Consider the following 24,304-nt stretch of genomic DNA (forward strand, 5'->3'; position numbering starts at 1 on the left):
AGTGGTCTCTTTTACAAGCTTGGGGCCACAGTGGACAACAGGGAGGCGGGAGGGAGAGCAGGGATGAAAACTCCCCATTTAAGGTGAAGTCTGCACTTGGGGTCTTTTTTTAAACCCCAGAAACCTGAAGAGGAGCACATAACCCTCTCCTTGGCTGCCTGGGGAGGAGGACGCTTTACAGAGACCTACTCTCTCCCAGCAGAAGGGAGCTAGGGAAAGCAAGTCCCCTGGAAACACTTCTTCCAGAAGTCCTTCCTGGATTTCACCAAATAGAAGCCACACAAAACTTCATCTTGAACACAGAAAAGCACTTCCCTCTGGGCAGACTCCTGATCCCTTGACGACTGTCCTGTTTGATGCAGGCACACTTGTTCCTGTAGAGCAAGGAGCCCCACGCCACTGCACGGTGGACTGGTTTGTTTAACTGAGTTTCTTGTCCCCCTTTCTATCCCCACTCATTGGGCAGAGCACATGCTAAAATGGCTCTGAACAGAGTCATCAAACCTCACTTATTACATCATTCCATAGTCTAAAGAACTTTCAAAGAAGGAACAGAAAAATGGGTCAGATTTATGGGATGCTTATGTAATGTTACCTCTTGTTAGGCCAAATGCTACTTCGTTCTACCATTGTAAGAAGTTTATACATTGTACCTGTTTATTCTGCATTCAAGGATTTTAGTAGTCCAGGCTAGCTTCAAACTCACGGCATGCTGCACAAGACAACTTTTACTGGTGTGATTTTGAAGGCAAAAAACCAGCCACGGTCCTCTGTTCAGAAGCCTAGCTATTAGTAAAATGACAGAGCAACCAACTGGACACTTCTGGATAAAATGTGGTGTCATTTTTGTGATGTTGCAGACACGGAGTCTAGGTACTAGCAACCCACACCTAGATGAGAAACCCAGTTGATTGGTGTAGACACATCCTTAGCGTCATCACACGGAATTGGCAACACAGAAACCATTAACAGCAGTAGAGTGCGACGATCTTGTACTATGAAGAGCCAGAGAGGCTGAAGAAGGCCTTGATCCCGGAAGCTTGGGCTACCCTTTCCAACCGCAGAAATCCATGTCACTGCAGCTGCTGCGTTCTGAGGACCCAGCAGGTCCAGATCTGCTGTGGGCATTTACTTTCTTTATCAATAATTCTTACAATCGCACGGCAATGGAGCCAATGAGGATCTCATCTACAAAGGTGGAAATATGTAAAATATTTTCAATGTTCCTGGCTAAGATGTGACGGCGTCAGGAACTAACACGAATCTGTCCCTGGCAACGCCTGCAGGGATGTTTACTGTCCTCCCCCCCCCCCCGCTGCCTGGTTTCCCAATATAGGGATCATCTTCTGTCTATGGGAAAACAAGCCCAAAATGCCATGGCTTCTCTGAGCCTTGTTGTGTCTTGCCATAAATTCCACGTTCTCTTATGTCAAATTGGAGACCTTCCCACCCCCTTTAGAGTTAGCTGGGACACCTGTGTGTCATCCCAATGAAGTACCAGGTACACAGTAGATATTTAATAAAGGGATGTTGGTCAGTAATGCTGATTTTGTGGCCCCTGTAAATAGACTAGGTAGAGGCCCCACCAACCTCTCCTTGTTGAGAGTCCATTCAAACTACAAGGCCACACATCTCTGGGTGGCCAGGGACCACTGTGTTGGAGATTTCCCACAGGGCAGAGGACAGTGCCATGTCTTCAGGGGAGATAGTGCCTCCTCACCTTATAGAGCCATTTGGGGATGTTGCAACTGTACCTGTAATTCTGTCACTAAAATTTTATATATCTTACTAAGAATTCAAAACTGAAATCTGCCTAATAGTCAGTGAAAAGATTTTTAAAGCAAATATTTTTTCTACAACACTATTTTTTAAATAAAAACCCCACATACCTTTTCCCTACATCTTCACTAGAGACCTTTGAGTTATGAAGTGCACTGAACACCGTGAATTGCCATGGAAACTACAGCATCTTCTATGGAATATGGTCAAGATTTTTCTCTGCAGAATCTCTCTCTCTCTCTCTCTTCTTCCAGCAAAAACTTGGAATAATGGGCGGTTTCCCTTCCATCTGTGGGATGACCCTCCCTACTTCAGACAGGTTATGTCTTCCCTCCTCTTCCCTCCCCACTTTCAAACAGGTTATGTTCTCCCTCCTCTTCCTATCCCCACACCCGACACAGTCCATCCTCCATCCTTTTTGGGACAGCAGACACTACTTACTAGGGTTCCAGGAATAAGAAAAGGGAGAGATGAAAAATTTCTGTCCGTGATCCTATTTATAGAGCCTAGGTGCTGACCTGGTACCTTCACTAATAATAACTGGTCTTCACCAGGTTTTATTCCTACTCGTTAACACAGCTGTAACATAACGCATCAATAGCTACTAACGGCAAGTGTCTTCCGAGCGCTTACATCAAAACAAGAGCTGCTGTCTAATATCTCTGCTGTGCAGGGTCTATCCTGAGTGCGCCATTTTATTGACGAGGAAACTGAGTCACGGAGAGATTGCATCCACTTCCCCACAGGCGTAGAGTTAGCAAGTACAATTTGAACAACATGGGTTCCTCTAATCCCAAAGCTAGCCTGTGAACTTCGTAGTACACTTTCAGTCCTACCTTTTAAAGGCATGATCTCCCCTTAACCAGTCACCAAATCATTAACAGTTAATTGATTCATTAAACATCTTAAGCCTCAGCTGTATGTCAGGCAAAAGGCCCTACTGCACATCCATCTGCACAGGAAACTCAGATGAATTCTACCCCGAAGGAACTATATCAAATAACCCCAAGCCACAAAAACACACTTTTGAATCAATGCTTTATTTGAGAAACTGACATCAATTTCTTTCCTTTCTCCCTAAAAACAATGGCAATAAGCCCAAGATACAGGATGAAGGTTGGGATTGCAGATCTCTTAGTTCCTAACTACGAGTCCTGGGTGACTCACCTATGTCTCCCAAGCTAGCTTCTCAGTATTCTAACAGGCACACTCTCAGGAAGTGCTCCAGCAGATGAAGTCAGGAGAGGCATGGGAGGTGAGGTGACCATGCTGGAACTCTCACCAGGCAAGAGTAGGGCAAGCAGCTACTCTCGGCAGTGGTTGTAGACTTAGCCAGCTGTTACAGACACTCCACACCAGAGGTTCCCAGCTCCCTGTTTGTGCCCTGCACCGGTTGACCAAGGCAATACCTAGAAAGTTGGCTGGGAGACTAAATGGAACAATCCAAGCATAGAATGAAGTAGGGCACTGGGCACAGGGCAGGCACCGTGGCATTTATTACGTCTGTTGGGGTGTACGGTAGAGCTGGAACTTGAACCGATATCTGGTGATTTCCATTCCTGTTCTGGCAGTGGTTAGACCAGGAACATTCGTCGTGAATGGAGCATTAAGGCCACACATTCTGAACAAACTAAAGTTCTTTCAGCATCTTTCAGAAGTTCAGCTGCAAGTCTTGCTCTACTCATTAAGGATGTCTGTTTTCCTCAGCAACATCCCTTCTATCAATCCAACATTAGATACAATTAGATTTCTTAATGACATTCATGATAATTATGCCACGCTTCTAGTTGAAAATGAATAATTGAAATTCTAATTATTACAAGAATCAATAGGAGGTAACTCAAGACAGCAACTTGTTGGGCACTGCTTAAATTCTCAGTGGCTTTTTAAATCCAGTTACTTAACGGAAACACATGGCTGGGGTGGGGGTAGGGATTACATCTTGGGAAGAAGCTTAAAATACAAGGAACCTTCCCTAGTGATTCTGTTGAGAACCTATGTGTTGGATTTATGGCTCTGACCAATACAGAAGGTGGGATTCATGGATTTTCTTTCCGAGTAAGCCTTATGAAACATGGGACAAAATGAAATAGAAAGAAAAAAAAAAAAACAAAATAAGGAACATTTACTTAGAGTATCAAATATCAAGTATCAAGGCAGGCGCCACAGTGGCCCAACATTATAGGAGACACAGAGACCTCAGTAACTGAGAGCTGGGAGCTTAGCTTTCACCTGGGGAAAATACCCAGGCCACGTGAAGCCAAGAGTTAGCATGGAGTCCCTGACTTCTCCCTAAAACCTGGGCCCGGAGGGTTTCTTCCAATGATGAAGCCTCTGTGCAGCTAGTGACATAGAAGACCAAGAAGCTTTTATCTGCTCAGGGAATTGTGGGAGGAAAAAAAGATCTTTTAATTAGAAACATGAAGTCTCTGTTGCAGACGAACCTGAAATGTAGGTTCATACCACTCATGGGTGGCTGGGATCTTACACCAAGAAGCTAATGTGAAAACTGGCCTGAAGCCAGGGCATCCTTGGCGGTGATTGGCAGTAAGCACACGGTGATTCACAGATTCCTCAGAGACCTTTTGGCAAGGTGGAACACAGTAAAACCCACTGAGGTGGGGTGGGGAGGCAATGAACGTCAACAATAAAAACCCAAAAAAACAAGAAACACATCGTCTGGAAATGAGCTCAGAAAAACCTACAACTCACCCAAGCGAGTTTCATTAGCAGACACAATAAGAGTTCGCACCCTTGGAATACTGAGTAACCTGAGAGATTACAGATGTCCTAACAGAGGAAGAGAAGAAGCGAAGGGATAAAATAGTAGAGAAGCAGCATAACGCTCTTCTAGTCGTGACGATATAAAGGCTTGAAACATAAACAAGTGAAAATCAAGTCTTAAAAATAATCACCACGTATGTTAAACTTCAGAGGCCGAAGGAAACTGCAGATTAAATACAATTAAAGGGGAGAATTGGTAAACTCAAAAATAAGTTTGTGGGGCAGGTGGGATGATTTAGCTGGTAAAAGTGACAAATGGTAGAAGGGAAACTCTGACTCTCTGACTTTCACCCCCATGTTATGGCACCTGCACGTGCACACACACACACGCATACACACATGTACACATACACACACATACATACATGCACATATACATGTACACACATATACGCACATGCACACATACACATATGTGCACACACATTACATATGGCATACACATATACACCACAAACACACGAGAGAGAGGGAATGGGGGCATAAAAATTTTAAATGTGAAAATTTCCCATTATGCAGCACACAGGAAAAGGCAAAATGCAACGGTTCTGTTGGACAAAGTGGTGGGGCAGGGTAAAGCCAACCCTCATACAAACTGACAAACAACACGGGGTTGTTCACTGAAAAATCCATAAAACCTCAGTCCTGCTTCCCTATCACCTTTTTAAAAGGTAGCTGAATGTGAAGAATTAAGAAGCAAAGGAGAACTGGACGAAAACAAGCAGAGGCTTGAAGAGCCACCTTTGGCGAGTGATGCTGTTGAGCGTCTCTCTCTGGTGTTAGGCAGGAAGCTAGAGCACGCAGCCATGAGCCGTACCCGCAGCACAAGTTGGCAGGACTTCCCTCCTCTGCCCTTCACGGCAGGCCTTGCGCCCTTGACTCTCAGCATGTCCCACTAATGGTGGAATGTATTTCTCTACTCCATATTGGGCTTGGCCATGAGACTTCCTTTGGCCAATAGTGGTCTGTGGGTCACAGATGTGCTGCTATAGCTGGGCCCCTTCGGCAGCAACCTCTGCATCCTTCAACTGCCCCACTGGTCCGAGAGGAGGATGAGAGATTCCCCGGGCACACTGAAGCACACCCTGAAGATTAGAGATAGCCCTGGTTTAGATCAGCAGGCACCAGGTAACCCTCAAGCGTGAGTGCAGGAATAAAGAACGACTGTATTTTGAGGTGCCTCATTAATGCAGCTAGATTGCAACAATTCTTGATCAGTGCACACTCTGAGATGGACTCTGCTGGCCCCATTTAATTTATTTCCTTTTATATTTTAAACAAACATCGTAAGCCCAGAGGAACAATGTCACTCAAGTCAGTTCAAGGATTAAGACATAATATTTCTAAAACCTGGATTTGTTTGTTTGTTTGAGTGTGTGTGTGTGTATACTCAGTTTTCACCTTCCATCATGTGGGTACTAGGTATTGAACTCAGACCATTACACTTGGCAGTAAGTGCCCTTACCTACATGGCCAACTTGCTGGCTCCCTAAAGCCTGAATTTTGTTGTTGTTGTTTTTGCTGTTTGGTTTTTGCTTTTTTGAGACGGGGTTTCTCTGTAGTATTGGAGCCTGTCCTGGAGCTAGTTCTTGTAGATCAGGCTAGCCTCGAACTCACAGAGATCCACCTGTCTCTGCCTCCCAAGTGCTGGGATTAAAGGCGTGCGCCACCACCGCCCACCTGACTTAAAGTCTGAATTTTTAAAGCATTAGCAAACTGCATCTCAGCACATTTGCTTTTGGATAGATGGATGAATGGATAACAACTTCTCTACAAGACCAGAAATATCACCTGTGGGAGCTCAAGCTCACACGCAGAGCCTGAGAATGTGAGGTCTGGTCCAGTACATCGAGGTCCTGTGAGAGGTCTGTTTCCCTTTAGGGGATGTCTGCTGCTCAAAGAGCTTGCTCAGAAAACGAATCCCCTTCCTGCCAGGGGAAAGGAAAACACACTGCATTGGAGTGGAAAATAATCACGGCCTGTCAGACTTCTTGGCAGGCTGGTGATCTTCATGGTCCAGCAGATGGTGTCAAGGAGGTGACCCCTAGCGGTTCTCAATGGGCAGTTGACAGAATACTCATCTAAATGGGCGAAGCAGAGTCCCAGGGCTGATCCATGCCTTAGCGCCTGGTGCTTAGCAGCTGCTAATGAATGGGCTGATGGGTAGAGCTTTCCCTGGAACCAGTGGCATCCTAAATGACTCATCAGCTTGTTCTACCCAGTGTGGAGGTGGGCAGAACCCTTGAAGAGGTACAGAGGGCTCCCCATGATGGCAGCAGGAGATGAAGACATCTGGACCCTCCTCCCGCACTCTTTGGTTTGGCATCTCCTACTAAGCCGAAATAAATTTGATGATGACATTAAAATATTTGTGATTTGGATCCTGCATTTGGTGTCACAAAATAATTTAAAACTTATTTCCAGGAGAAACACAACAAAGGATATAAATGTATTCAGGGAAGAACAAATGTTCTAATAAACATATGAAAAGATATTTGGCTGCATTGATAATTAAAGAAATATGGATCAAAACAACAAAGAAATGCTATTTTTTTTAATAATGCTTATCAGGTTGGCAAACATTCAAAGGCGTGATAATTGCATGGGTTCGCCTATTGTGAAGGGGCTTTCTCACACATTCCTTATGGGGTAGTCATCAGGGAAACATTCTGCAGGCCAAGTTGGCTATCCCCGCTGAAATAAAAAGTGTTTTGGTCCATGCATTCAGTTTCAGGGGATGAGTTGATAGTTACAGCCCAACCCCACCCAATACAACAAGACAGAGGACACAAGAGGGCATTGAAGAGTTATATGTCACGGCTGCACTTGGAGCTGTGCACATCTCGGGGAGCGTTCACTTTACGGAAAAGCACACAGCACAACCCACAGGAGCCCCTGGACTCTGGGGAGTGAACTCCGACCCATCTCATTAAGGAAAAGCAGGGACAAAATTACCTCTATGGTATAAACAACAGCAACAACAAAAACAGGTCTAGCTTTCCCCTCTTTTTCCTGGAAGAATGAGAAGCAATGGTCACCCCTGGAGACAGGCAATCATGGGGGTGAGCCAAAAGTCACCGGGTGCTCCAGTTTATCTTCAGAGCTCCGCGCCCCCAGGTGCCTCTCCCCCTTGTTTCACGGGCACTGTCTGGGACGTGGGACTATGTGTACATTCTTCACATCGTCACACACAGTGAAAAAGGCAAACATTTGACACACCAGGATATGAAGGGCTGGTGGCGCGTGTCCTAGAGACCAGCAAAGGATGGGGAACAGTGGGAGATGAGAGGGACAAGGGCACAGGAGTGCCAGGGTGCAGGGGTTGGAGTGGGGCACAGCTCTCCAGCAGGGAGCTTCTCTTCTTAATGGGAAGGAGATAATCAGACAAAGGCAGGAGAGGGGTAGAGACACAGAGAGTCCTCCTAGTCCTAGAAAGGCCTTATCTTCCAGATGGCAGATTCCAGGACAATGGTGGGGAGGTTATAACAAGTGACACCCACAGATTTTTAAGAGGCATCATCAGAACAGACCACAGGTGACAGGAAATCTCCAGAAACTATGACAGAGAGATGGGCACCTGGCAATCTCCCTGCGGGAAGGCAGATGGGGGGAGGAAAATGTAAACTGCCTGCTAATCTCTCCTCTCCTCTCCTCTCCTCTCCTCTCCTCTCCTCTCCTCTCCTCTCCTCTCCTCTCCTCTCCTCTCCTCTCTCCTCTCCTCTCCCCTCCCCTCCCCTCCCCTCCCCTCTCCTCTCCTCTCCTCTCCTCTCCTCTCCTCTCCTCTCCCTCCCCTTCCCTCCCCTCCTCTCCTCTCCTCTTCTCTGGTCCTTAATGTTATTTCCCAGTGGGATGCAGATAGCCTCATGGATCCCTTCCCTACTCTGCACCCTGTAAGTGCCTGGTGCTCGGGAAGACCTGTGGGTGGGCTGTGCTCTCCCTTGGAAGTAGCCTGTGGATGGATTCCATCTCCCACACATCCCTACAGGGCAGTTAGGTCTCCTGCAGAGCCCAGAGTCTGCCACAGAAGTTATTTATACATATGAAAAGTTTCAAAGAACTCCTGGAAAGGCTGACCTAGTTCACCAGTTAGGGATATCTGAGCAATAAAAGTTCATTTAACTCCATCAGATCAAATGGAAAAATAAAGCTAAAATTAATTAAAAATGACAGCGTACAGCTCCTTACAAAAGTACCTTTGAAGTACATTCAGCCCATTTAAGAGCCACGGTTGAGGTGGGGGGCACGAAGTTCTAATGACCACAGCTACTGGCTCAGAGAGATAAGGTGGATAAAAGAAACCCACAGATAATCACAATTAAAAATCCTTTATTCTTTCTTCTCATTTCAACCTCATCCTTATCACACTCTTCTGAAGCCCTATAAAGAACTCTCCTATTCTCTGATCTTGTCTTTGGTCCCTTTTCTTGTTGGGGTGGAGGGGTTGATGCACCAAGGGAGAAAGGAGCCTGCCTGGGAGCCTTCCTTGCTCAGACCGCTCTGGTTTGGGTGAGCTCCCGCTGCCCTCCAGCGCCTTTCCCCACCCCAGTGGCTTCCAGCAGAACACAGACCTTTCCCTTTGACTTCTGCTTGGACTTAGCCAATGGGATGGTCCATCTTTGGATGAGGAAAGAGAATTTTGACACTATTATATATCATTGTTCTCTCCAGAGCTCCTGCTTGAGAACTCTGCCCCTGAGTTAAAAAGTCACGTTTCAAGGAAGTTTATGATTTGACGTTAGACTACTTTCATAGCTATCCTGGGCCACATGTAGTGGTCTGTGATGTCTGACCTGGCTACAGGTAAGCTATAGGCTTGCAAGGGTTTCCTCTCTCTACTTACACCATACTCTATGGAACTGTTCTGGATAGCGGCATCTCTCTCCACGTCTGGGCACCCTACCTTTCTTTAAACCCTTCAGCAATCCCATCTGAATAGGATATCAGCTTCTAAATGTACCCTTCAGTGTCTTGTTCCATAGCCTTATTTTCCAGGGGGAGTAGAGAACCTCAAAGAAGCTATCTTGAGTTGCCTAATTTGCATATTTGGAGTTGGCAGAGCTGGAACCCAGGCGAAGGCTGCCTACTACCAGAGCTTGGCATCTGATGGCTTCATCACATGGCTGTGAAACCAAAGCAGGCAGCCAGAGTTTGCAAGATGCTGCCAACTGTGACAGAACTTCTGGGAGGTTCCCCTGAGAATTGAAAGCATGCAGAAAGTGGGTCATGGAGAGCGGCAGTGCCATGTTTTCCAGATGTGGTAAGAATCCTGCCTTTTGCTGCCTTATCTTTTGGATTCTAACTGCTTAGCTCCCATCCCAGTCATAGATACTGATGCAGAGGCTCACATGGGCAGCCTTCGGATTTCATGGCTATCGCTGAGCTCCAGAATACTGTGGGGAGAGGTTTTGCAGTGGGGTAGAAGCTCATGTAGGTTAGTGCCCAGTCCTTTCCACATCCATCCATCCATCCATCCATCCATCCATCCATCCATCCATCCACCCATCTATCCATCCATCCACCCATCCATCCACCCACCCAACTACCCATCCATCCATCCATCCATCCATCCATCCATCCATCCATCCATCCATCCATCCTCCCATCCATCCATCCATCCATCCATCCATCCATCCATCCATCCATCCACCCACCCACCCATTCATCCATCCATCCATCCATCCATCCATCCACCCACCCACCCATCCATTCATCCATCCATCCACCCATCCACCCACCCAACTACCCATCCATCCATCCATCCATCCATCCATCCATCCATCCATCCATCCATTCACCCTCCCATCCATCCACCCTGTCAATGCACAATTACCAAAGGATGAGTCTATCCAAGCCAATAAATAAATAGTGGTCAAAATAAGCAAAACAAGACCAAAATTATGTGTTGGCAGCGTGAACACTGTGGAGGTGATTCTGGCTAGCCGGAATCAGTGTCAAAGGCAGCATTTTAAAGGATGCTGGAGTTTGCATGGTGGAGCTACAGAAGGTGTCTTAGTTAGGGTTCCTATTGCTAGGGTGCAACACCATGATCGGAAGCAAATTGGGGGGAAGGATCGATTTGGCTTACACTTCCACATTACCCGTAATTATTGGAGGAAGTTAGGATAGGAACTCAGACAGAGCTGAAATCTGGGGCAGGAGCAGATGCAGAGGCCATGGAGGGGAGTCCTTACTGGTTTATTCATCATAGTTTGTTCGGTATGTTTTTCTTTTTAAATAGAGCCCAGAACCACCGCCCTGGAGCTGGATCTTGTGGAGTCATTTTCTCAGTTGAAGTTGCCTCCTTTCAGAAAACTCTAGCATGTGTCAAGTTGGAAGAAAACTAGCCATCACAGAAGGCTCTGAGCAAGGGATGAGGGCAGAGGATGTCAGGAGTCCAGAGTTCTAAGCGAGGAAGTCATCCAGCTGGAGATGGACTGGAAAGGCAGCAAGGACCAATCATAGTGGCCCTTGGCCAGTGAACTAAGGAAATAGAGGCCTCTGTTATGAAATTGGCACTCATGGTTCTGGCCAGTTAGTCTTGCACCTTCTAGGCTGTAGGACATGGCCCGAGGGGGTGTTATGGCATTTCTTAAAGAGTTTATTTTCTTGGTGGTTTCAAACTTATTTTGAAGTAAAGCGAATAATTTAGTGAACTTTCATGAACCCATTCTCAGGATGCTCTCTAGCTGACTCCTCTAGGTTCAGGCTAAGCATGGCTTGTTGCTCAAAAGGCCTGCAGGGACAAAGATCCTCAACCAGTGGGAAAGGACATTCCAGTGAGCTCTGCGCAACACGCTGGAAACCCTGGCTAGCATACACTTACCTATTTGTTTCTTCACACCTGCCCCTCGGAAGGCAGAGGGATCCACAGTCAATTCAATTAAAAGAATAAATGAGAAAAAAATTCACCTGAGTCTTTGACACACTGGCTACCAAACAATTTGCCAGGCAAGCCAAGTATCCCCAAATAGAAGTTTCTAGAATGAGAGGGAATATGAATATGTAGTCTCCTGGAGCAGGTCATGTAGAATCTCCACCCAACCCATTATCAAGGCCATGACATGTACTGTTCAGATGGGAGATTTTCCCACTGAACTTGAGAGCAGAGAGCATCCCGACTCCACAAATGTGATCATTAAGAATCATCACGGATAATGTGGTTTTAATTAGAAGGGTTGAGATACTGGCAAATGTTCAAGAGTCTTGTCACTTGAGAACCCACCAGGATCATGGGCGCGAACAGCTGCCTCACATGAGAAATATCCAGGGGTTCTTCCTGCCAGCACCTGGAAGGTGAGGCCTCACTCGATGACTGGGACAGGCTGGGTGACTGAATTTCGGTCATTCCCCTTACAATGGGGAAGAAAGAAGTGTACAGGTTTGGGTTTCTGCCACATGTTTAAGTGACAAACTTAGGGATTAGGTTACCAGTGACTCATGGTCAGACATTGAACAGGCTACATAAATAACCCTTCTGACCCCTGGCTTCCTCAATGGGTACTATGTATTTCTGAGTTCTAGAGGAAGGAGTAAGTTGGAGCACCCCAGATTGTTTCAGATGACCTGGGATGGATGATGTCCAGAAAATGGGCATTCCTTCTCCTTTGCTGTTTCTCGAAGCTGGTCAAAAGTAGTACCTTCTCTCTAATACAAGTCTGTGAATGCCAGCCATTCTATGCAACAGCCGTCCATCACAAAAGAGGGCCAGGGCATGGAAGGCTTTACTTCAGAAGAGTCAAGTTTGCGGGAGGCAAAGGGGACTTGCAAAGCATTGGTTTATAAGTGTGGGGCGTTCACCACCTCTAAATCCCGTCAGCCTCCTGCACCAGGGTCTCTTGACTGACCGTGAATCCATTATACCCAAATAGATGGCCAAGAGTCTTAGCATGGCAATAGCCCTTGTCTGCTGACAGAGTCAGGGGCTTCAGCAGACACAGCTACTTCAAACGGGCTCAGGTCGAGCTGTGTTTCTCCTGCCTGTTCCTCAGCATCACAGAATCATGCCTGCCATGCCTGGGTCCAAGGCATCAGCTCTTTGGCAGGCCAATCATCTCATCCGGAAAGAAGCAAGTCCAAGATGAGCAGTTGGAAACAGTTTCAGTCCTGGCTTCTCCACTGACTGGTCATGTGGCCAGGGATCATTTCTTCATTGCTTTGGAGCATTCTAAACTGTGACAAGCAACATGGTCCAGCAGACCAGTGACTGTGTGCTAGGCCACATGCTCAGAGTTGAATAAGCTGGCAGTTCAGGAAGGAGCTGGAGGTGATATTCATGTAGCTCCCAAGACAACCAAGGCTCATATAAAGTTACAGGATGGAAAGAATGGTGCTCAAAAGTGCATGGGTATCTTCTTGCTCACCCATGTTCATCTCCACATCCCTGCCTAATTCAATAATAAATGTAACAAATATTTAGTGACTGTCTATTATAGCCAAGTCCTTGGAATTGCATAAATATCAATAAACAGACCATTTCACATCACTGCTTCTTGGGAAAGTACAAAAGCGAAACCCAGCCAGTCAATCATTAATTCATTCACCCAGACACTTAGCTACCCATCAATCTATCCACCCACCTGTTCGCTACTCATAAATCCACCCAGCCATCCATTCACTCACCCAGCCATCTGCCCACCCACCTGTTCACCTATTAATAAATCTACTTATCCATCATTCACCCATCCACCCACTCATTTGTCCATCTATTTGTAAACCCACCCACACAACTATCTATCTACCCTCGTTCCTTATAAAGCTACTCCATCCATCAACCTATCCATCCTTTTATCTTCTCATAAGCTCATCTGTTTTTGACTCCATCCGTTGATCCCTTCATCCACCTACCTACCTGTCTATCATTTGTAAACCTGTCCATGCTTCCATCTATTTACCCATCTCACCCCCATCCATCCATTTATAAATCCACACGACTATCTCGTCATTTGTCTACCTATTCCTCCATCTGTTCTCTATCTGCAAGTCCACCCAACCATTTATTCATCGACTCACCCATCCATCTATCCACCCACCCTTTCACCTAGTCATAAATCCACTCCTTCATCCATGGATGAATGCATACATTTATTTGCCTTTCTAACAATGAGCTGTATAGCCAGGCATTCATTAAATAACCACTAGGTACTTCCACTGGGCTAGTCGATGGAAAGAATTTTCAAGAAACAAACAACTGAAAAGCTCTAGGTGGTTGCGCCTTAACATACTTTGGGTAACCACACCCCAAGATGGGTCAACACGAAACTGTCTTCAGAACAAATGCATGGGGGCGTGGTCTCTTCTTGGACCTGTTAGTTAAACAGCTCTCTATAGAGCAAGAAACAGCTAAGAGTAAGGTTAGTGAGACAGGGTGGGTAGCCATTACTCATCCTTCAACAGTGGGTGACTGGAGGGCTGTGGCTTTCTGTAAAAGGTTCCGTTTTTTCAACAGATGGAAGATCATACTTACATGCAAGTGGAATCTGTTTTCGTAGGTAAGGGTAGATACCACTGTGATAAATATATGAGTGTTCATCATCTATTATGTTGTTCTAAGGCATCAGTGTTCTTAGTCATCATGCAATCTCATAGTTGGGACCAATATAAAGAGAGTGAAGGACAAGCCATGGAAACTTAAGGTGGTACTCATTCTCCAGTGCGTTGCTTGCAGTGGCATGTCCTTGACTGTGAGTGCTTCCTTAAGTTTCACTCTGGGTGTCTCACTTACACCTCAATCTCATCAGCCCTAAAATAGCCCTAGCCCTTCTGTAAGGCAACATTTCTATTCTGGTCAATGGACTGTGGATGCTTTGACATCATCTGGGTGTTCATGCTCATTCTGTTAAATGGCTATGATTAGCCCCATTGTGAAGAGAAGGAACTGAAACTGAAGAAGGGGATGAATCTTCAGATTGTAGCATCGGGAAATCCATGGGCTTCAGATCTGCCTCATGCTTCCCTGGGGTCCACGGCACAGTGGACACTCACAGAGCTCCTCAATCAACTGTCGCCTTTTCCCTAAGGCACAGCTCACACCTCTCCAGGCTGACCTCACGTCACCCCTCCTGGTGGAGCGAGAAGCCAACTGGTGGGCCATTTCTGAGTGAAGACAAGCAACCCAGCCCCAGCTGATGAGAAGCTGTCTGCATCGTGTCCCACTGCTGAACACAGGACGGGGGGTGGATGACCCTAGTCCACTGTCTTACCATCCTGGGTAGGGGAAGCTGGCACAGAGGCCAGGGTCAGGGAATAGGCACCACTGTCATTCCTTTTGTGAGTGTTCACTGTGACCCTTGAGGTACTAAGGAAATACGTCCGCATTTCTTCAGGCCAAAACCACTGGAGAAGAGTTCTTTCTATTCCCTGGCTCTGAGGGTCTTAGCTGGGGATAAAGAAAAGCAGAGAGGGGCTGCAGGACAAGAGAGAGCAAGCATACGGCAGCTGTAGGTCATGGAGGCCTGCAGCCTCTTGGGCTGTTTTTCTTTGGTGGGAGGATGTACGGGGCTAAGGATGAAACTGTTTAAAACACGGCACAGATCTTGACAAAACAAAGTCTGTCGCTTTCTTCCTCCGCAACCTCTCAAATGCCTTCCTTGACCCTAGAGACAAAAGCTGGAGCAGGCGACTGAATCCCTCAGAAGAGAGACTCATACTGTCAACACATGACTTCCTGCAGCCCTGGGATGGATGACTGGACCCCTCGGAAGAGAGACTCGTACTGTCAACACACGGCTCCCTACAACCCTAGGATGGATGAAAGCAAAGCTCGGGCAGGGTCCCGGGGGATCCAGTGGGACCCATGGGACTGACATGTGAATGTGGTCAGAGCCCTTGCTGGAGTGTCTGATATAAAAACAAACAAACAGAAAATCCCAAAACCAAAACCAGCCTTCTGGATGGAGTGTTCTAGAGACAGAGAAGCACCATGGGAGACTATGGGTTACAGCACAAATCTGCAGTCATGCTGGCCAATGCTGACCCATGCTGAGCTTGCAGTTCAGGCTTGCCTCTCCCAGGACATGGGAAAAACAGTTCTTCCTCGACTCTGAGAAAGCCCATGGCTTGGTTTTCACACTTGGAAATCCATGTCTATCTCTCTGGGCCTCTGGGAGAGCAGGGAAGAATCTGGGGTATAGAACTCAATGTCCCTCTGTGTTCCTTCGCACACTGCATTCCTGACTCCAGCCATGGATCTGACAGCCCAATCTAGACCTTTCTTTGAAAATTACCAGATTCAATAACAACAGAAAAACCCATCTGGCTCAGGGCAGGGAGTCCCCGAGGAAGCCGACGCCAGCTCTGACGATTCAATTACTGTGACCCCTGGCTAGAATTGAAAACAAATTCTGTTAAGTGTAAACTGCTTGTTCCCTCCAGTGCCCTTGTGGCTTCGAAGATTGCTGTCCTCCCTCTCATGTTTTCAGACACCAGGAAGAGATGCTTTGGAAACGAGACCTCGAGATAGAACCCCGAAAACTAAGCAGGAGTATGGGACCCGGTGTCAACAATCACTTAAAGAAGCAAGTCGCTGCATTAGGTATACATGTATTCCAGGATTCAAATCCCTCCCTGCTAATCCTGGGCTGGATGTATGATCTTAGACAAATTGTTTAACATCTCCGAGTCTTAAGAATCTCAGCTATAGGCCAGGCAGTGGTGATGCACACCTTTAATCCCAGCACTTGGGAGACAGAGACAGGCAGATCTCCCAAGTCAAGGCCAGCCTAGTCTACAGAATGAGTTCCAAGATTGCCAGGGCTACACAGAGAAACCCTGTCTTGAATTCTCCTCCCCACCCTCACGCCCCCTCCCAAAACACCCACAGCCACTGAAACCTCTCCCTCTGTCTTTAGAGAATGTACCTAGCATAATGTGGAGTCAAAGGTGTCCATGATGCTCCAGCAGGAAGAGCAGAGACTTTCTGCTGCTGGTTACACCCTTAGTGTATCAGCATGTAACCATGAAGAGAGCCTGCCGCCCGTGCCTTCTCAGTGTGCTGCCCAGGCAGCTGCAGAAACCAGCGAGAGTGGTTCTCCCCCATCCCAAGCCCAAGCTGCTGAAGCTCTGCATCCATCTTTTGGCCTTTGTGTTTTGTCATTGGAGGAATTAGAGTGTTATTAATCAACCAATCAGTCAAATAAGGCTCATTACCATTGAAGAAGAGAAAGTATGCTTTATTTATGCAATTATAAGGCATTTAAAATACAAAGGGATTATTATTAATACCGGAGCTTGGCAATCTTCCCAGAGTGGTAAACCGACAAGAGCTTTGTTCTTGAAGAGGCAACACAGCCCTTGCAGACTTCTGTCTTCTTGCTCCAAGCTCCTGGTGTGTGGTGGAGCCTCATGAATATGCAAAAACTTTCAGAGGACCTCTCTGTACTAAGCACTTATTGGAGTAAACATCAAGAATAGGAAGTTAGGGATGACCTACTGTGTGACCCTAGCCAAAACAACCTCTCTGAGCTGTGGTTATCCAGACTTTGAGCTTGTCCATGTCTGAGATCGCTAAAAGATGTCTATGCAGGGTTCCCAAACACATATGTCTGCATAGAGCCCACAAGGAACCTCACTGGTTAAAAAAAAGTCAACCCCTGAACAGACATATGTATTTTACCTGCCAGGTTATTTTGCTGCTTAAGACAAGGGACAGAAAGAAACAACCAATCCCCATGGCTTGCAGCCCTAGGTTGACAGTCCTAGTAAACTGACAAGTCCCAGCACACATCTGGAGGCTCTCAGTAGCTTGTAGTATCCAGTATCCAGTAACACAGGGCCATGTCTTGTTTGAGTTTCCACCAGAAACTTTCAGCATGTAGGGAATAGTAAGTTCTGACTGGATGTGTGAATGGATGGTTGGGTAGATGACCGGAGGCATGGATGGATGAAAAGGGTATGGATGGGTGCATGGGTAGATGGGTAGATGGATAAATCAGTGGCTGCGTGGCTGAGTATTTGGGTGGATGGAGAGATGGTTTCTGGCCAGCTGAGTGGATGATCGGTAGATGATGGATGGGTCATTGGGTAGATAGGTAGATGAGTGGATGTCAGGTAGGTGAGTAGATTGGTGGATGGTTGCATAGATGGTTGGTGGGGTTCACGGGTGGTTGAAAGGGTGGGTGAGTAGCAGATCCCAGACATTCCTAGTTCTTCAGCAGGATGCTGAGTAACAGAGGTTGATGCCCAGGCTTGTACAGCCTGATTCTATAATTGCTGACCATGAGAAGAGTAGCGATTCAAACTGATCCTGTTACGTTTAAAAACTGAACCCCATTTCACAGATGGAGCCTATGAATAAGAACTTAAATTTTGTTTAAAATATTTATGTTAATTATATATTGAAATAGTATTTTGGTTATGTCAAAGTATTATTTGTATTTGAATTGCTTGAATGTAATTGATCTTATCAGGTTCTTTTTTGTAAAACGCTTAATGGACAACTTAAAATACCATTTAGTTCTATCGGTAAGTACAGCCCTAAACTACTTTTCTTCTGTTTCTTTTTCACGGATGTTATCTATGCTGTGTGATTACTTCTTTCAGCATGTCTTGCCCACCAAAAATCTCCCTGTTCCTGCCTTTCTCTTCCAGCCTTTGGGGAGGATGATAACATGGTACCATAGAAGGTAATGAAGGAATAGGGACTAAGAGGGCATTCGCTCTGTACAGATATGTCCCTATGAACAAGAATAGTCTTGGCTGCCTCCGCCAAAGCCATCTCTCTCCAATGGCTACTGTCTGCTTGGGGAAGACTCCTTCTCATTCTTCAAAACCTGGATCAAACTGCCTCCCCTAATCTTCCATGTCATGCCCCCATGTGCCCTTCCAGCCACCGAGCTCAAATGGCTGTACCTCTCAAGAGTTCGCATGAGCTTTCATAATTTTTCATATGTTTGTGTGGTATGACAAAGATATGCATGTTTATATGTATGTGGGGTCTATATACATATACATGCATGAGGCCCCATGGTCATGTCTGAAATCTTCCTGGATCACGCTTTCATGGCATCCAATGAGGTAGGCTCTCTCAAATAAACCCAGAGCTCACCAAGATGTCTGGTCATGCTCACCCGCTCACTCTCTGTAAGCCAGAACTACAAGTGAGCTGCTCTACCCACTAGCATTTATGTAGGTTCTGGGGATCGAAACTCCAGCCTTCTTGGACATTAATCATTTAATCATTTCTCCATCCCTTTTGTGACTTTTTTGGATGCAGGGTACTCCTCTCTGAGTCCCAAGGCCAGACTGAAGCCTGAGGCATGCTCAGTGCATATTGGATCAACGGAAGCCTCTCTTTCCTCCAAGGGAAACAGGGAAACATTGTGACAAGCTCAGTCTAGGGAAATGAAATGAGTAAAACTCACTTGTATCTGCTCACCAGGAATTCCCAGGTCCTGTGGGCCGCCCCTTGCCAAAGCTGATGCCCAGGGCTCAAGTGGAGCCTCAAAATATGACTGCAGAGAAGGAGGTACAAGGGGATCCCAGTCCATTCTTCAGGCCCTTCTCTCGGCTTCTGTTTCCATGGAGATGTTCTTAACAGAGTCTTTACAACCCTCTGCTTACGCTGTGTACTAAAGAGTTTATGACATGAAATAACAGCGAGACAGCCACTATTTATCGGTGCCGATGGAGGCCTTGAACTGGCCAAGGCAAGCCTTTCGCTTTTCTTAAAGTCATTCTTAAAGTCACTGAACAAGTGGCCGAAGTGAATGGCAAGACTGTCAGAATCCTCCAGAAGGAGGAGCCATCGAGGGGATGGCATGTATGTGTGTGCATTTGCCTGTGCAGATTCAGATGGAGGCTAGAGAATCCCATGAGGCGTTTTTTCTACTACACTCAACCATATTGTTATACCAACCCAAGATAAGTCCTCCCTTGCTATCTTGTGACAGCAATGACAAAGTACCTAGGAAGCCAGGCATGCCTGGTACTAAAAGTTGATCCCATTGTCCTCAGTAACTTACTCAGCATTTCTCATGCCACTTTTGGGGTTGGGTGGATTGAACATCAAGGCAGTGTTCATATTCTCACGTTGGAACCCTTGTCTGCGGTTTGAAGTAGTAGGAAGCATCCACAGAACACTGGGATGGAACGAGGGTAGGAACCCTATCAGGAGGAGACCTTTAGAGACAGACAAGAAGAGTAGCCTAGGTGTGTGATAATGGTGCTGTGGACCCTGGAAGAGGGGGAATTGGTGAGTGGGGTACATTCTGTCTGGAAAGACACGGTAGGCTACAGAGCTGAGGACTGGAGAGCCGATGGTTAGTCCACGTGGTTGGTGAGAAAAGAGAGGTGGGGACAGGGTGGCCTCCATCCCAGTCTGGAAACAGTAGATGGAGGAAGCTCAACTGTAGGGAGAAGATGAGGAGTTTGATCTAGTTACCCCAGGGAGTGGACTCCTGAAGGAGTCCCCAAGCACCCCTGTGCAATTGGTCTTCCTCTCAACCTCATTTGTGTCTCTTAACCTGTGAGCATGTCTATTTTTCCCCACAAAACTTGAGGCACCTAGCGCAGAGAGCCTTTTGATGTGGGAAGTACTGGCTAAGTTACTGAGGACAATAGGATCAATTTCTAGTGCCAGGCACGGCTGGCTTCCTAGGTACTTTCTTATTGCTGCAACAAAGTATCGAGGGAGGACTGACCATGGAGCAGTATTTCAGGAAGGTCTCCAGTCATCGAGTTGAGATAGCAAGGCAGTGGGAACAAGTTAGTCCATGTCCATGGGAGATGGGGGCAGCTGGTCACTCTATAGTGGCCTACCGGGAAGCAAGGAGCTCAGACCAGAACCAGAAATGGGTATAACCATCAAGGAACAGCCCTAGTGATGTCATTCCATCATCTCGGCTCCATCTCTGAGATAACAACATCTCCTCAACAAGTGCTAGGAGCTGGGGAGAAAGGCCTGAACCTAGGGGGCCAATTCACATTCAAGTCACAGCACAGGCTGACGAAGCAACCTGCAAGGACAACGCGGACTTCTGGTATCCAAGCTTCAGTTTCCCTTCCCATTTCATAAAAGGGATAATCATATCTAATGACATGGTGTGGACATTCCAGACCATAGCTATGTACTACAGAGAAAAAATGGTACCAGGGAATCTAGCATGGAAGTCCACAGCAAGTCAGACTCACCTAAAGAGAAAAGAGGTTATTCGGAAAAGTAGGTCTTCGTCTCCTTAGGGACAACAGTGATTGCTGCAGAACCCGGGCCCTGCCCCAGATGGAACATTTTATTATTGGAAAGTTCCAGACACCTGCATAACTTACAAACGGATCACGCTTTTGACCATTTTGGGCTTCCTAACTCTCTTCCAGTGTGACAAAGGTAGAGATCTTCTCTGTTTCTGTCACAACAGTGTGAAGAATTCCAGTTTGCCTGCGCTTTAAGCTTCTTAACATTAATGTGAAGAAGAGAACTTAGCTAGAAAGGGTCCAGTGTTAAAAAGTTTAAGAGGGAAGAACAAATTAATTAAGTAAAGGACACATGGCCTCGGCATGGGGATCACAGGAAACCTCTTCCTCTCTGAATCAGCAGGTTGAAGAAGGGAGGGAGGGAGGGGACGAATCTGTGGCTATACCTGGATCTTAAAGGCCTAGGCTGTAAACAGCATGGGCTTGACAGTATACATGATCTCTGTGGCAAAGATTCTGTTTCCCTTTTGACACAAAAGACAATATGTAACCAAGCAACATGTAAAAAAAAAAGAGTGCTTCAATAAAACTTTTAAAACAAATCAGTCTTCAGGCCCATGGCCTGTACCACCTGACCCTGGAGCTCTGTAATAGACCACAGCCCAGATGTATGTCACTGAGGTTCTTCAAATCTTACTTCCTGTACCCAAAGGCCGGTGGTATTGCCAGAGTGAGAACCAAGTGAAACACGGTCTGACCTAATTGCCCACGGAGATCCCTGGTTTACCCTGCTGCTCAAATGTATTGATGAACTTGCTTATCGGCTAAACGTGCTTGTAATCCCACGTGAAACACTCTCAGGAGGTTTGCGACACATGCGGAGATATGGAGAACTGAAATCACTCGTGTTGGTGACAGCAATGGTTTGCTTCTTTGTCATAGTCTACTTAGTACCGCGATTTTCACGTCTCTAATTCTCTCGGTGACAACCTGGGTCAAACCCCTCGAGGCTGGCGTCTAGTGTTCCGACAGACAAGGAGGTGGCTTGGTGTTATGTAACCTCCCTTCACCCCCGAGGTCAACATGAGTGACTTAAATGTATATGTTAGATCTGGTCTGTTTAACCAGAAACTCACAAGAGATGAGGTTATGCATTGATGATTGATGGACAGATGGTCAGAGGCCCACAGCAACTTCCTCGAGCAGCAAAGAATTGGAACGCTGCACTAACTCAGAGTTTATATCCACTATGTAGAGCGTAGCTGCCATGAATAACGAGAATCACCTGCAGGAATATGTGGTCCAAGGTGGTAGCTGGCCATCTATTCTCCAACTCCTAGTTAATAATGGTGCGATGACAGGCTATTATTACTGGGTAGTCACAATGCTTTAATGCTATCACTAATTAAGCGTGATAGCTTTGTTCTGCTTTTATAATTTGGCAAAAGTGTTGCATTACGGTTATTAAGTGGTTTCATCTGAAGTCCATGTCCACTTCTTTCTCCCAGGAATTTTCTGAAGGGATACAAAAATAAGGCCTACCAATGAGTGGTCTCTGGCTTCTTCAGACACTTCTGACGCAGAAATGAGGCATTCTCATGGTCAAATGAGAGCAGCAGCTGCCAGGGAGCCCTATCTAGTGGGGCCTTGAAGCTGGGTTCTAGCTTGAGAACCATCCATGGGGGGTGGGGGCTCATGCCCTGCTGCCCTAGTTAAAATGCTAGCCCAGTATTTATTTGTTTGTTTCCAGGCAGATGCCAATGATAGGGGGTTGGGAGAAGAGACAATGGCCCAGACTGACAAGGGCTGCTGGACAAGGGGCCTCTGTGGTATGTTTAATGAAAAGGCCGCTGTGTTTTTATTGTATCTATTTGATTTTAGAGTGTCGTCTATAAAAACAATTCAAGCAGTAGGATTAACTGCTTCTGGGCTTCCTCTTCTCCCTGAAGCTCTGTGGGTGTCCTGCCATCTCTCCCACCCCTCCTCCCTTCCTCTGCCCCTAGCAGGTTCTTTCCCACACTTTCCAGGGCCTCTTACCCTAAGGTTCCTCTGCGATGCTGACTATATCCAGGTACCCTGACCCCTCTCCACCTCCTTCCAGCCTGGTCCCACAGTGTCTCCTCTTGAGAACCACAGAGGCTGCTCCTCCCCTCTTCTCTTGACTCTGGAAATGGTCTTTCCTCCCAGAAGGTTTCAGTGAGTATGGCAGGCCCACAAGAAACTAGAAATTGGCCAACATCCTGTATCTTCAGTCAGCTGAATTAGACCAAGATCCTCCATAGACCCACCCGCCTAAGAGGGTTATATTCTGGCTATCAACTCTGCAGCTCCTGCAGCTCAGGCCACTGAGAGACCTGCAGACATGGATGCAGCTGAAGACACTATATATACTAAAGCTCCCACAGGAAACTTGCAAGAGCATCATCTACTCAACCAATACCCTTAGCCACATCACCACGGGACAGTCTTTTACTTCGCGAGCCGTCTCTTAAAACTGGTAGAGAGTTAGCTGGTCTTCCAGATGCATTACAGTAATGTGAGAGAAACAAGAAGCAAGGAAAACCAAACCTCAACTTGATGATGACCCCTGAGCAATAGATAGCAAAGAAAATAAAACCAAGGAGCTGACTGGCCGTCAGCAATGAAGTGTAGAGAATAAAAAGTGCATTAAACATGAGCTCAGACTGTCCCAGAATGGTGTCACATGCTGTGAGCACTGACTTGTAGATGGTCTAACAGAGAACCATGGATCCACCGTCTCTCAGTCTGAGCCTTATATATGAACTGAGCAGTTTCTACTTCTAGAATTGCTTTGGGGAGTAAAATAAATTTTGAGGAACTGTACCAGAATCTCACACTTTCTATGCCCAGTCTCGCTAACTTATATTCCCAAGGTTCGATGCTGTAGGAGGCTCTTCTATTTATATGTTGCTTTCATTGGTTAATAAATAAAGAAACTGCTTTGGGCCTGACAGGGCAGAACTTAGGTAGACGGAGAAGACAGAACTGAAGGCTGGGAAGAAGGGCAGAGTGAGAGACGCCATGGATCTTCTGCTTAAGACGGACACTGGTTAGAATCTTGCCAGTAAGCCACAGTCACATGGCGATACACAGATTAATAGAAATGGGTTAAATTAAGATGTAAGAGTAAGCCAATAAGAAACTAGAGCTAATGGGCCAAGCAGTGTTTTAATGAATACAGTTTCTGTGTGGTTATTTTGGGGGCTAAGCTAGCCAGGCGGCAGGGATAAACAAGGGGTCCGGCTTCTTGTAACAGTTTGAACCCTTGAGATGCCTCCCATGTCCTGATAGATTAAGTCCCAATATACTGTGAGGCATAATGGTAGATCATATACATAATTCTGTTGACTTTTTACAAGAGAAAAGTATAATAGTTTGAATAAGATAGCTTTAACCTAATTTATGAATGTATTTTCTTCAAATCATGATTTTAATATATGATCAAAATTTTTAAAAGTCAGTGTTATTTGGCCACTTCTTCCATGTGGTGTCTTAAGCCCATGTGTAGTTTGCATGCACGGTACCCACCTGTGAGGACTCCCCGCACCCCTGGGGCTCAGCAGGCATCCTTGGCTAACATGGAGACCTTCTCTGA

At 46.3% G+C, this 24,304-nt stretch overlaps 1 protein-coding gene across 1 annotated transcript in view; it reads right to left on the reverse strand.

Moving 5' to 3' along the window:
• Tenm4 (teneurin transmembrane protein 4) overlaps positions 1 to 24,304 on the reverse strand; it is a 664,092-nt gene that overhangs the window by 474,659 nt on the left and 165,129 nt on the right.

Source organism: Chionomys nivalis, chromosome 23, assembly GCF_950005125.1.
Source record: "Chionomys nivalis chromosome 23, mChiNiv1.1, whole genome shotgun sequence".
NCBI classification, from domain to species: Eukaryota; Metazoa; Chordata; class Mammalia; order Rodentia; family Cricetidae; genus Chionomys; species Chionomys nivalis.